Source organism: Bactrocera neohumeralis, chromosome 6 (genome assembly GCF_024586455.1).
Source record: "Bactrocera neohumeralis isolate Rockhampton chromosome 6, APGP_CSIRO_Bneo_wtdbg2-racon-allhic-juicebox.fasta_v2, whole genome shotgun sequence".
Taxonomy (NCBI): Eukaryota; Metazoa; Arthropoda; class Insecta; order Diptera; family Tephritidae; genus Bactrocera; species Bactrocera neohumeralis.
In genome coordinates, this window is record NC_065923.1 from 46,860,712 (window position 1) to 46,876,751 (window position 16,040).

A 16,040-nucleotide genomic window follows, 5' to 3' on the forward strand; every position below is an offset into this window, starting at 1 on the left:
AAAAAGGCAATAATCTTCGTCATCAGCAACAGGCTGGTTATGAAAGCAGCTATGTGAGGGGAAACTCGATGAAACGGAATGAAAATATCAAAAGCGAATTAGTGTAATAACCACATCGAGATGAGAATGCGAAAAAAATAATTAGTTGAATGTGGAAAAAATCCTTATGGCGTCAAAAGAGTCTTTGAAACATTATACAAATATTTTTTGGGATTAAGGAACTGGAGGAATGAGGACATACATAAGTCCATCGAAAGTACATAGTTACTTATCTAGTTTCCTTATATCTCTTCCCGAAGTTTAAAATACGAGTATGTATGTGTGGAATTTTTTTTAAGATTTGGCAACACTACTCAGGTTTTGCTTTTGTCGTTAACCTGGTCGGCCAAAATTCCTCTGAGTTGTATCCTCCGCTCGGCTGTCGACTGGGCAATGGGTGGCGCTGCTTGTAATGTCATTGTCCGAAATTGCCTCTTATGCTGGCTGTGTCATGAAATTACAGGAAGGCGTCATCCAGAGAATGCTGGGGTATTTCCCATTCATCCCTTTATGGTGGACTGCTTTATATGCAATACAACGTATGAAGGAGGTGAATCGGAGAATGTAAAAAGTTTAAGTTCTCTGGTAGAACAGTCATTGCTAATAAGGCAACTGGTGGTAGGTATAAAACTCTACCGCAACGGGTGTAGGTTGCAGTGGTTCTAGTGCTTAGCCAGTTCTAAAGCGCAGGTGTGCCACAGTCCATGAAGATTCGGACCAAAAATTCTGTGACCGAGGGTTCCAACTCTGGCCACAATAGAGTGCCCCGAAAGAAGCCAAGCAGGGAGGGGCTGAGGGCTAAGGCGGGTTAGAGAGCGGCGTTCAGGATATACGACCGACATGAGCGCAAGTTCTACCAAAGAAAAAGGAGTCAAAACGGCCGCATAAATTTACTCACACGCAATTGCTGCAGTACCTCGGATCCAGAGTTGGCGAATTGCATAGAGGAGTCAGCGTTCAGTAGAGAGTGAACCGGGGCACCCTCGAAAAACCGAAAGCGCAGGGACGTAGTCAAGAAACTGAATGTCAAGCAGGCGAACAATAAGCCGACAACGTGCAGAGCAGCGGCGGCAGCCAGTGAGATTGCGAAACAATCGTGGCACTCATCGAATGCATTGACCCGCCGAGACAGATGTCGGAGGGGCGGTGGAAAATAGTTGGGACAATGCGCTTCTATGGATACAGAAATATAAATATATTCAGAAAGACGAAGTAGAAAAAAACTCGTCAATTTCAATGAAAACTGAAGTGAGAATTATGAATTATGATTATACAAGTAAACTCTAACTGTGTTATTTCGAAGATTAAATCCTTGAATTGCAGCAATGAAATTAAGAGTGAAGGCCAAACAAAAGGAATTAAGCTACAAAATCGTTTGCTAAAAATAGCAGAGGAAAGCCGATATAAACAAATTACGACAATTACTCGAAAAGCAGCAACAGTTGTTTGCACAAGTCAGGCCAAAAAAGACCACTGGCCTACTTAATGGCAGATAAGTATGTATAAAGTATATCGGTAGATAAATACCATACAGATGTGCAAAGTAAGTATATCATTACGCTTGTGTCTATGTACATACAGGGTGCACCAATTTTCAAGTCGGTATGTAAGCATTGACTATTTGTGGCATTGATGATAGAAATCTATATTGATGAATGATTTCTCATTATGTGTGACCCAAATGTTTGAAAGAGATCTTGAGTTTGAAAGAAAGTATTCCGGTTTCGCAACAAAAGTTGATCAGATGTTTGATACTAAAAAGAGTTGACATTGACACTACCGTCCAGACAGATGATCAAACTCGACACTGTCCAATTGACACTCACGCTGTGAGTTTAAAGTTTTTGGAGAGGACGTAATTTGCCAAAGTGGCAATGAGGAAGATGATGTGGAAGCAGCTAGACACTTACTCCTCAACTGTCCAGGGGGCCTATTCTGTAACTCGATATGTATTATATTCGAAATTCGGATCCACTTTATCATTAAGCGAAAGTTGTACCACCCTGTGCCAGAAAAAATACGTACACTTTTCGTTTTTGTTTTCTACAACTCAAAAGCTAACGAATATTTTATTCGAAAATTGGCTTGAAAATCCGAAAATCGAGTTACAGAATATAAAAAATCCGAATTCGAGTAAATTGATTTTCGAATCGAGTTACAGAATAGGCCCCCAGCTTACGCCAACTAAGGTTGAAGCATCTCTCTTACTATACCTTCTACGAACCCGATGAATTGGCTGGAATTTATATTAGTTACTGTAACAAATTTGTGGCAGACTCTTGTGGTTTTGTCGATATATGTATATTTCATATCTGGGAGTTCTGGACATCGCCACGCACAAGTGTCTCTTATCTACAAAAATGAGATTATTCGTGGCAACGAGAAATCAGTCTAGTAACCTCTTCAGAATTGGCTCCCTGATTGCTTCTTATGACAAAAAATTTGTTTTGAAATTACGCCTACATTGGTGGATATGGTGGAAAAAGTAAAAAGTAAAGCCAAAACCCATCTAGCAGCTCCCCGAAAATGCAAGGAAAATTGTGGAGCACACAATGTTTAATATAACAAAAGTCTGTTAAGAATCAATGCCGTAGGCTTCCCACAGCAAACATAAAGTTGCAGTTTACTTGTGGACAGAAAATATCACCCAACTCCGACGCACATGCATCCGCCTTCGCAGATCCCAAACTTGATCCAGGCGGAGAGGAGCCGCACCACGAGAAACCGAGCAACACCAAGCAGCAAAATAGTAGTTGAAGCATGCCATCGAGGAAATAAGAGAAAAATTGGGACGAACTACGCGAGGATGTTAACAAAAACCTCTGGTTACTTGGATATAAAACAGTAATAAAGAAACTCGGTGCTCGAGAAAAGCCACTTGACTTAATCGCTGCCAAGATCCAATCAAAAACGCATTCTATCCCACAAACGAAAAAAAATTGCTTGTGATCCAGAACAGACTCTAAGATTTCCGTAAATCTCCCAGTTCATCCCGCGAAAGCTTCAACTACCCACTAGCAAGCTCCAGACTCACAAATCTCTCGGGCCGAATGGGCCTGCTGTGACGACAGGACTGATGTTGCGGAAGGTTGCCCAATAAATGGGGCAATTTAATCAGCGTCGTGCTAAAAAATGAAGGAAAGGGGGGAATATCCAGAAACTCGCAGCGGTTTTGTTACGCAGCTAACACCGGGACCTGGACGCAGGTGCGCAAATGTAAATCTCTCAATGCGAAAAATGGGACGCCACCTTGAGCTGTCATACAACTAACATGTTAAATTCAAGTCTTGTATGTCTTTTATTTGTCAAGGTATCTTTATGAAACTTCGGACATGTTATTATTTAAGGCATCACTGCAACTTCCGAATATATTGTTCAGATCGGATGACTATAGCATATTTTTTTTTCAAAATTACTTTATTTATTGGATCTGCTTTTTCTTAAAGCCAAACAATAAGTTATGAAATCTTAAATCTATTTGAAAACTAGACAGGCTCAAGCAAGTGATTGAGCTGTTTTGGTGATACATCGCTCTTTAATACGCAGGCATAACTCTTCTTTAAAGTCGTGTTTGATTGCAGGAATGTACCAAAGCATTAGCCAAAGGGTTTGGGTGATCTCGGAGTTTTGATATATATTTAATTCTGCTATCTTCTACTTATTTCTTTACCATAGGAATACCAAGGTCTTTATGGATAGTTACGCATGTACCACGGTGAACACGTAATTGTTCTAAGCATTTTCGATTGGAACCTTTGTATTTTATCAACATTAGTTGCACAGGTCGTACCCCACAGTTGAATGCCATACATCCGCAGGGAGATCTGCTGTATAATGTACATATATGATGTATAGTGTTGGGCCTAAAACACCTGCCTGGGGTACACCAGCCCCTATCTGTCGTTCATCAGATATGAAACTTCCCACTTTTACCATAAATTTTCTATTTTTTAAATAAGACTCCAATGTTTTATACAATTCTAAAGGTAGAATTTTTTCAATCTTATATAAAAGACCTTCGTGCCACACCTTATCAAACGCCTGAGCTACATCTAGAAATATTGCTGAACAGTACTCCCTGTGCTCAAATGCTTTCCTTATCTCGTTAGCAATTCTATTTACTTGCTCTGATGTGCCATGTTTCGTATGAAATCCGAATTGATGCATTGGTATTGTATTATTTTCGTGGAGGAAAGGAGACATCTTTGATATCAACACTTTTTTAAATACTTTTGAAAGACAGGCTAGAAGACTGTTGGTCTGTATGAAGACGGCAGTGTTAAGTCTTTCCCAGGTTTGTCTATCAAGATAATCTGCGACTTTTTCCATGAAATTGGATAGTAGTTTCGGAAACTAAGAATTGCATTGAAGAACAAAGAGAGCACCTCCACAGCAATAATTGGTAACTCAATTAGCATTTTTGGGGAAAATTTATAATGTCCCGGCGACTTTTTTGGATTAAGTTATTTGATGATACCAATAATTTCAGAAGCTGTTTTGGGTAAGATTGACAGCTTAAAGTTGTTCTTTGGCAAATTGGGTTGAAATACCTTTTCTAGGTGATTTGCAAAGCAATTAGCCTTTTCCTCGTCACTTCGTGCCCAATTTCCACCCAAGTCTCGTATGGGCATGTTCGAGTCAGTTGGTGGCTGCATGGACTTTTGGGCTGTCCAAAGGGAATTTTGCTTGTTTGAGTTGGGACACAGCTTCTTTATATACATTTCGGTGTTCAATTCTTCCTCACGTTTGAGCGCTTTTTTTAATTTACGTACCGCAGCTTTCAACTGAAGCTGAGTGGAGGGGGAGCGATTTATCTGCCATTCACGTCTTGCACGCCTTTTTTCATTTACAAGCATCTCTATTTCTCTATTAGAGATTTTTCTGAAATCAAGCGGCTTATAGCTTTTGTTTGGTGTTGCTAAGACAGCTGTGCTGGTTATTATATCATTGACTTCTCTTATACTTTCGTCAATATCTCTCCCTGTATTTATTTTGTACTCCATATTCATGTGGCTACTGACGTATTTTTTATATTTTAGCCAATTCGTTTTATAAGAAGTTAAACCCACTTTTGGATTAACGAATATGGGTTGTTCACATAACTTTATTGGTACAGAAGAGTGACCAGAAGATAGATCAGTACATGTATCAGCTGTTATGTGCGATTTATCTATATTTTTGATTACAGTAAAATCAAATAAATCTGGTATTTTCTTAAGATCACTAGGCCAATATGTCGGCTTACCAGGAGATATTATTTCAAGGTTATATTTATTGCCTATTTATAACAGTTTGATACAGCTGACGTCCTTTCGGATTAATAAGACGTGAGCCCCAGTACGTGTGTTTTGCGTTGTAATCTCCACCTGCTAGAAATCTTTGACCTAGTGTTCCAAAAAAGTCCTTAAATTCGCACTAGCATATAGCTGTCATAAAAACTGATCGCTGAAAATCAAGGTAAACATCTTTTAATACCTTTCGTTGTTGTAAAAAGGAACCTGTGAAGAGTATTATAGCTTCAGCCAGGGGAAGTGTTTTTGTTGTTGTAATTTCTTGTTTTCTAAGTGTTCAAACTTTTACTAACCGCCATGAAAGCAGTTGCACCCTGTATATTCGCGCATGCTAATATCAAATTCGTTAATATATGCACGCGTTTGTATGTAAGCTTAATCTTCTTAGCGCTCGAAGTTGAGTTGCATAAGTAAGTGTGCGTGCTTATGTGTGTCTGTGTGCGCGACAGTATTGTTTGGTTGCTTGCGATCTTATTGAAATTGGTGTCAGTTCGCAATTTGATATACTCCCACTTGTCTCAGTATGGGATGGCACGAAAGTCAGCAGCGCGTGTGACACACACACACACTCGCTCATTATAACTTGGACTAAATGGATAAACAGCTACACAACACCACATACATACACACATACAAGTACATATAAATATATATGTCGTGTATTGAATAGGCGCCAACCGCGCGCAGCAACGTATAATTTAAATATTCGCATAAATACATACACACACACGCTCACACAGTTGCGAAGCAACGGCGAAGCAGCCAGCTATGCGTGGAGCTGGCATGCTTGTGTAGCCACCGCCGCGCGCCAATGTTGACTTCATTTAATTGCGATGAATGTGTCGCAACGAGCCGAAGTGAATTCGCAATTCCCAGCCAGGCGTGCGGGCAGCACGCAGAGGAAGTTCGCCAAAGCAAAGAATTTGAACTTGATGAGTTTTATAGAGTGGGCGATCCGGTCTGGCGGCGACTGGATGAATGTCGTTGCGCGCACAGCAGGATGTCAAGGATGACTACGAAGTGGCTGAGTAGGCAAATGTGTTGTCGATGTTGAGGCGGAGTAGCAACAAGTTGATCAAGGACGCGCCAGCGCAGAGTGGTGGGTGAGGAGGAGAGGGCTGCAAGCTGTGTTCATGTGTGTGGGTTAAGGGTTGCGCGGCGGGGGTTTTGGATCAGTGTAGTGGTGGCACAAGCATGTTAGTGGAAATATTTGTGTTCATTGGGATTTATAAACATATGCATGTATTTGTGTGTGTATTTGTATATACAATGCCAAAATAGAAATAAATATTAATAGCATCCGACTTATATTCTGCTGTTCAATGTCGTTGCGCTGGCGTAGCAGCAGCAGAGGCGCTTATGGCGTTTAATTCTTGCTCTTTGCCGCTTGCAAAACAAAAAAAAAAAACACTAGAAAGTGTATGAGCAAATAGTGACAATTAAAATAAATAGCGAATCGAGTTAATGACAATGCTGCCAACGGCATGAATGATGAAATGAAAGGGAATTGCAGCGAATGAACGTCGCATTAAAATAAAGGCGGATTTATTGCGACAAAGTGGCTGAGTTGAGTTGGTGTTTATTGATTGTTTGGGACGGAGTGGCGTATGAGTGATATTTGGTGATTATGTATAACACTAATTTTTTAGATAAAATAAAGCGTGTTTTCAAGAAGAAATAAAAATAAAAAATTAATGTTGTGACCAAGAAGCTTTATTATAGAGATGAGGACTCGCCATTATGTTTTAAAAATCATTTCGAGCAAAGCACCGCGGCTGGCTAAATTCCAAACGAGAGCGCCAATTTTCGACCAATTTTGGCAGCAATTGGGGCCGTATGCCATCTATAACACGCCGAAATTTCGCTTCCAAAGCCGTTAATCGACTAGGGCTTAACTACGTACACAAGCAACTTAACATAACCCCATTAAAATAGTCCAACGGTGTGAAATCTAACAACCTTGGAGGCCATGTCACAAAGCCACGACGCAAGAGAATGCGCTCACCAAAAGTTTGCTTCAATAAATTTACTGTTTCGGTGGCTGTATGCTTGCAGCGCCTTCTTTGTTGGAATCAAAGGTCTTTCACATCAACATCCTCCGAACTCTGTGATTAATCAAGGCTCTACAGCGTTGCCATTGACTATCTGCTTATTTTTTGTTGCAATATGGAATATAATGATTCCTTCTGTCCATAGAGCACACCAAACAGTGACTTCTTGAGGGTGTAAGAGCGTCTCAACAATCGCTTGTAGATTATGATCACTCCAAATGAGGCAATTTTGCTATTATAGTACCCATTCAGCCATGAGTGCGTTTTATCGTTGAACAAAATTTTCGTGTGAACATCGGGATCGGTAACCATCACGTTTTAGGTTCATTCATCGACGTGTGGGGAATGGTCGTTCGTCTCTAATTCTTGTTCGTTTTGATGTGGGTTTGTAAGACCACAAACCGTATCGCATGACTTCGTCAATAAAATAATACGAGATGCAGAGCTAAATAGAGAAGGTACCATCTTCTATAAGTAGTGAACGAGGACAAGACGAAATAGTTCCTGTTCTTAAACAAGCGGTCATGGCATTCGCGACTTGGCTCCCACGTCATTGTTGACAATCATAACATTGAAGTCATAGATAATTTCGTCTATCTTGGAACCAGTATTAACCCCAACAACAACGTCAGCCTCAAAATCCAAAACAGAATCACACTTGCCAATAGGAGCCACTTTGAACTGAGTAGGCAATTGAAAAGTAAAGTCCTCTCTCGATGAACAAAGACAAAAACACTATAAGTCACTCATTATTCCCATCCTGCGATATGATGCGGAGGCATGGACGACGACAACATACAGCGGCTGGGCAGGCTTCTCTCAAAGCCAACTTTACTTAAACTTCCCAGCCCAGCTCGCCCAGTTATTGCTCAGTCATCAAAAAAGTGTGTGTTCTAGCGTTGTCCTGATGGAAGACGAAGTCTTTTCTGTTGATTAGTTCTGTCGTTTTTTTTCGATTGATTGCTTCAGTCTCTCTCATCGGTTGTTGACAGTAAAATGTAGAATCAATCGTTCGACCAGGCTGAAGCAGCTCATAGTATATTACACTTAGCATAACCTTTCGAGACATCAATCCTGGCTTAGCGACCATTAGTTGAGCTTTACCACGCTTGGACCATAACCTTTTTCGCACATTATTGTCGTGTTTGATCCACTCTTTGTCGCCTGTTACCATTCGCTTCAGAAATGGTTCGATTTCATTTCGTTTCAGCAAAGACTCGCAGATGTTAATTCGGTCTATTAAATTTTTCGCAGAAAATCAGACAGTCATGGCTGCATATATGACGCTTCTGGGCAATCTTTTCCATGATTTCATCGACTTTTTCAACGATAGGTCGACCTGAGCGAGGTCCATCTTTCACAACGAAATTTCCAGAACTGTGATTGGTAGCACTTGAGATGTACGACAACTAATCAATCTATGAAAAGACTTTTTCGACTACCAAATATTATTCTATATATTTAATTTTGGAGGCGTAACCACAATTATAGTGGTCATAAAATACAATTTGTCTTTAGACTCAAAAATACCTAAAAGTCTGCTGACTCTCGATTGCACTCTGATGCCAGATATCTACGGAGAAATTCGGTATTATTACGATCGAACAGCTTTAAAAACTATTCAACATCATCAATTGGTTTTTGTTTTCGATAGATTGCGAGCTCGCTCGGCACCTACTTTGTACAGAAATTCAAATATTCATTCAACGTATACCTGGCATGTTCCTTTGATATCTTTAAAGTCTCAGCTTTTCGAGCAGTGAAATAGTTACGGTCATTTAAAAGTATTTCAGGGACATTTTTTGACGTTATCGTTGGTAACAGATCATTTGGAACGTCCACTCCATGATTCGTTTTCATTTCGCCTTGTTCAAACTTAACAAACAACTTTTCCACGAATGATTGCCCTGGCACAAGATTCCTTGAAGTGATGAGATAAAGATTATTCAGTTCAATTCTGTTAGTGAAAAACAATATGTCAGGTGATGTCCTGGGGTTAAGTGAGTGCTTGTGATTTAGGAGAGGGCACAATAGACCTAAGGTCGCGGTGCATTCCTCATCAATAAATCTAATCTAATCTAAATGTCCTAATCATGGCAACGCAAAATATATGAAGGTCTCAAGATGTTGTTTTGAGGCTGTTTTTCTTAAAATGATGTTAAGCCTCTAGTGTGGATCTCAGGAACAATGATCATTAAAATAATGAGCCAAAGCATATCACGAAAGTATCTCAGGGGTGGTTTCATAGCAAAAATATTAATTGGTAATAGATTAGTCGGCGTGGACCCAGACCTTATTCGAATCGAACGCTTCTGGGTGGATATGAAAAAGGGCGTGAGGGACTCCAAGCCAAAATATTGCAAGAATTATGGAAAAGTAGCTTGGGGAAATATAAACCTTTCAAAAGCTTTTTATTTACAATTTGTTAGTTTAGAACCACACCTTTCTAGGGTTGGGTTGATGAGCAATAAACAAAATATAATTTTGTACGAATAGTGTTTTCTTAAGTATGTATGTCATGATAAAAATTGCCAAAATGAGAGAAAAACTTTTCAAAACCCCATAAAATTAAATTTTTTTTGCAAATCAGAGACTATGGCCCAATTTTTAGCGAAAATATCGATTAATTTGTCCTAATATAATATTTACAATTTGTTAGTTTAGAACTTTCTAGCGTTGGGTTGATGAGCAATAAACAAAATATAATTTTGTACGAATAGTGTTTCTAAGGTATGTATGTGTGTCATGACTAAAAATTGCCAAAATGGCACCATAACTTTTCAAAACCCCAGACAATAAATGTGTGCATCTCAGAGCCTATGGCTGACTTTTTAGCGAAAGTATCGATTAATTTGCCCAATATGTCGGTCATTGTGGCAATTATCATCACAAAATTGAATGAAAACTTGTTCTCGAGAATGTTTGAGTCCAGATCTTCCAATATACGCGATATAATGACGATATAGATATACCGCTTTGTCTCTCGGAAATTGCAAAACTATAAAAAGTTCCGCCAAACAGCCTTTCTGACTAGTGTAATATTGAAAATCTTAAAATACTCACATCGTTGACAAGAGCCTTCGGTTACAAAGCAGTGTTGCACGTTTAGGCCAACTCAGTTTTGACTTCTAAGTCAAGGGACATCAGCGCAATTCGCACACTAATTTAAAAGTCACAGCCTTCTGCTCCGAACACCACGTCCCCCAAAAGTTCGTCTTCCATTCGACGTTGGTGGACTTCGTCTTTTTAATTAAATCGCAGCCTTGCCACTTCGTCACGCAACAGGCACAAAAGATTAGAGCACACTGTTACTTAATTGCCTTGTCGCGCGTTGGGCTGGAGAAAGCAATGATTGTGCGGGCGCACCGCTCGGTCATGCCACTAGCTCCCAACTGCTTTTAACTGCAAGGCATTGCAGAAACAACAATAAGCACAAATGCATTTGCAACAACAGCGCCAGCGCATTCCTTAAATGCCTATTAAGCGAAACGACCTGCGCTTTTTATTCGGCGTTCGCTTAATCGCACGAGCCCTTGGCTATATTGCAACGCGCAGCTGAGATGTTTGTGGCCCGACAACGCCTCGTTCGGCTGCAACTGTGCATTTGTATGCCCATTAGTTTATGCATTTCCAAGATTATCAGCAGCCTCTCTGCTTTTATTTGCATTTGTAATTGTGATTGCGCAATGACCCCCATAATAGCTCGGCCTGCTGTGTGGGAAGGCGGCTAAATGGAGCTCTGCAGTGCACAGTTCGTTGCTTGAGCGGAAGCTGAACTAATCCTTATTAATTGTCTGTATCCTTGAACTGACATTGTGGCAAAATGTGTGTGGCTTAAGTAGGTATTACTCAGCAATGCCAGCAAAAGCGTTTTACAACAAATGTCTTGACTTAAACATAATGCACAGAGGTGGAGCTGAACTGTCTTAAGTAGTTGGCCGATTTCGTTGCGAGTATTTTGTAAGATTTACAGCAGATTTATTTCTGGATGTACAGGGTTTTACAGTTCTCTTTAAGGGCGATACACTAATTATAGTGACCCTTCACTTTTACGATATCATTTTTGTAGTACGATTATCATTATTCCGTGTGGATCCCAAAATACCGAAAACTCAAACTTGCAAGCCGCTCGTTGCGTTTTTCCACGCTTTGGAGCGGGTTTATCGTGCGCCGCCCATTCGGATGACTGTCGATTCGACATCGGAGTGAAACTAATGAAGCAATGTTTCATCTATTGTCAGATATCGACGCAAAAACTCGGGTTTATTACGCTCAACTCGTCGTTGTTTTTAATTAAAAGTGAGCTCGCGCGGCACCCACATTGCACAGAGTTCTCTTCCACATATTCGTGAATGATCTATTCAGCTGATATTTTTAGAGTGCTTCCTATCTCGAACAACTTCACCTTACGCTCCTGTTAAATTATTTCGTTGTCTTCATCTGGCGTCCACTGCGTTCAACGTCTTCGATACCCAATTCACCACGTCTAAACTTAACATACCAACCCTTGACTATTAATATTAATGGGCCAGTATGAGGAAACTCATCCTCATGCCAAGGTTTTGCTTCAACTGTATTATTTTCCTTCAAGAACGACGCACGAAATGACCTTTAATCCATTTGTTTTCACAATAATAAAAGTTACTCGTGCCAACGCTCCAAGATTCAGCACCACAATCGCCTCACACCTAAGTACATCGATGTACCCGACACTAGGTTCAATCATGCACACCTCGACCTCATTGAACTTCTTGTCGTCAAACAGCTCAGGGACTGTTTAACAATCAGATAAATTTTCCAGGTGACCAGTTGCTGTTCCTCAGCTGACGTTGTTTGCACTGCTTTTTACTTGACTTGAGGACCATCGCATCAAAGCAACACCCTACCATCCGCAATCAAATAGACTGGTAGAAAGGTGGCTCAGAAGCTTCGAGTCAGCTCTGATGTGCATGATGTGCAACACTGTGGCTCCGTTGCGTGAAGGTTTGCCCGGAGAATTTTTCTTTTCAGTTTTGCCGAGAAGTTTCATGAGCACATCAGAGGATTAAGGCCTACACCAACTGCCCATCACACTAAATCAGCCTGAAAAATATATGCAGTTGTTCCCACGTCTTTCTGCGATGCAGTGAAGCGACCTTTAGAACCATCCTATTCTGAACCACACGAACGTTTTCAAATCAAAGTCGATGAAAGAGCGAAGATTGTATTCGTGGTTAGGCTCAAGCCAGCATACATCGCCAAAAAAGACCATGAAAATTCTCAGCAGACCGGAGCATCTGTTAAGCAGTATGTAGGAACCAGGTCGTCGAATTCGGACCAAAAATATTCGGTTATCATTAGCGGTAGTGATTCCCATTCACAGTAACGTGTCGGCCTTGATCATCACGGAAAAAGTACGGCCCAATGACGCCGCCGGCTCATAAGCCGCACTAAACCGTAATTTTTTGAGTATGCAATGGTGGCTGGACTGCTGTCTGACCAATAATGCATATTTTGTTTATTGACGAAGCCATTCAGCCAGAAATCCGCCCCATCGCTGAAAATGTTTTTTCGATGAAATTTGATCATTTTCAAGTCGTTTCTCAGCTCAATGCACGAAAATACGACGTGTTCTTGCGGCAATTTGATCTTGTAAGGATGTAGGCTAAGATATTTTCGCATAATTTGGAACAACGACGCCACAGAAATGCCCAACGCTTGAAAACGACGTATGAGACGCTAAATTGGGTCTTCCTCAATTGATGCGTTAGCGGCAGCAATTTTCTGGCACGGGAACATTTTGTACAGATGGTATAAATTTTTCCACTACACACTCAATTGTTGATCTGACAGGACGATTATGACGACCATAAGTGGGACGTAGCGCTTTTAAAGTTGAGGCCACTGACTCCGGGCCATTTCGGAAGTAAATTTTAATAAGTTCGACTTGTTGGATCCGTATGTCTTTCCATGATGAAATAGCAAATCTTACTCAAGAGAAACGTCAAAAGAGCCGGCAAAATATGGCTTCGTTTGCTGTCTCTATCGGTATACTTTTGCACCGTTCTTATTTGATAACCCCATTATTTCCTTCGTATATTACTTTGTTGCATTAGCTGGGATAATGGAAACGATATTCCTTCTGTTCTTTGCGAATAAGTTTTGCACATTGAGACCAGGAGACCAAGAAGTTTGTAACACCCAGAAGGAAGCGTTGGAGACCCTATAAAGTATATATATAAATGATAAGTCTGTTGAGCTGAGTCGATTTAGCCAGGTCCGTCTGTCTGTCTGTCCGTCTGTCCGTCTGTATATATACGAACTAGTCCCTCAGTTTTTAAGATATCCTTTAGAAAATTTTCAAACGTCATTTTCTATTCAAGCCGAATGATCGGAACCAAGGGCTTGTATGGAAAAGTTTTGCATTTGACGTGGTATCTTCACGAATTTTGACATGTACTATTGCTTAAGGTAACAGCATAATCTCCGAAGAAATTGTTCAGATCGGCTAACTATAGCATATAGCTGCCATACAAACTGAACGATCGGAATCAAGGGCTTGCATGGGAAACTTTCACATTTGACAATGTATCTTCACAAAAGTTGGCACAGGTTATTTTTTAAGGCAACAATGTAATCTCCGAAGAAATTGTTCAGATCGGATTACTATTTATATATATATTAAATTAATTTCACAACTTTATATTGTTAATTTTTTATTTATTCTTGAAAGCCACACGTCTAAAACAACACCCTTTATTTATTGTAATCATAGTATAATTAAATACAATGCAAGTCAGGAAAGTTTATTTAGTGATTAGATATGATAATACCGCAACTATTCATAAACTTGCGATACATTTAATTCCTAGCATTAGGTGATTAAGCCAATTAGGCTTTGAAAATATTCCGTCTTCGCCTAATTGACAAGTGAAAAGGGTTACATTTGTAATTGAGTTGTAATTGTCACGTGATTAATCAGCAGACAAAACAAAATACAGCACACAATTGAATAAAAATAATAAAAATAATGATAATAATAAAGATTTTCGTCATAACTGTGTATGTGTGTGTTTGCAAGTATCTTTGAGCACTGTGTAGCATTTTATTCACATTTTATCGACATAACGTACAGTAGTAAATTACGTCACATAAACATATGGTACATTTACATATATAAATATTTCGGAAGTGTAACGGATGGTTCGTATAGTATGATGACCTTAAAATTAAGCTTATTTGGAAGCAAAGGCCAAATCGTACTACAAAAATGGTATCAAAAAGTTGAATGTCCGGTATAATCAGTGCATCGGTGAGCCGAGGACTTTTCAATTGGTGGAATATTGAAAACTTCTGTACCCAATTGTGCTATAGTGTCAAAGCGGCTTTCCTGATAGTAAATTGTTCAAATCGATCGACATGGTACTCAAATAATGTCGCACATATCCACTTGATGTTTCTATTGTGGCTTACCAATATATAGTAATAATTTTTTGCTGCTATAACAATTTTTTAGACAAAGTTATAATCCATTAGATATGAATTTAAAGAATACGACATTTTTTGCATATATTTATGTATGTATGTATGTACATATGTATATCGACGACGTGCTGTGTTGAGTTGTTTAGTCGAAGAATCCGTCGTCGATTTGTCCTTTTTCTTAATGATTTTTGAAGATACTTTCTCTCCGGTAATGACAGATACCCGATATAAAATCGTTTCAAAATGTTTCCAATATACCTTATATAAGAATATTGATATATATCGATATGTAATGTATGGGAACCATAGCGGTTCAAGAATGACTCCAGCTCTGAAAAGATGTTTGTTCAAAATGTATCGCGATTATTGTATTTCTTAAGAAAGTGTTTTTATAATATATAATTTTTACCCTTCGATATATTGCGCTTCTGCTGGCGTTTTTTCTAATCTTCAAAAAATTATGTTATTGCAATCTTGGTTAGCTCTTTCATCAATGCAGTTTTTATCTCCTTATTCAGTTTTTGGGAACCAAACAAGTCTCAGAGGGCCAGTTCTAAGGAATGTAGTACCATAAATGTTCGCGCACATGCAATGATGTCTGAATAGGGGCGTTAGCACAATGCAAATTCAATTCCACAAATCCGGGCGTTTCTGGCGGAGTGCTTCCTGAAAATTGCATGTAACGTGCAGGAAATATTTTTTATTGACCGAACGACTTTTTGATAAGAACTCATGATGCATGACACCCCTGCAATCGGTGAAACCTTTACAATCGAGCTATCTTGATGCGCCTTATTCGGTCTAAGCTCATGCGGCAGATTCCATTGGTATGATTGAGCTTTAGCTTCAACGTTATAACTATAAACCCATGATTAGTAACCAGTTATGACTCTCTGGAGCAGATCTCGTAGTGGACTGAGTCCAACCATCTCCTAAGTAATGTCAACGCGACGCTGTTTTTGGTCTAAAGTGTGCAGGTTTGGTAAAAAGAAAACGAAGGCGAACCAAAAGGCAAGCAGAAAAGGCTGTCAAAATTTAACTAATTCAAAATGGCCGATCTTGTCATCATATGTGAGGAATATGAGTATCAACATAACGCAACAAAACAATCGAAAATCGAATAAAAAAGTGAGAACGAGTTTGTAGATGGGCGTAATCGCACCACTACCACGCCTACAAATCAGCATAACCGAAC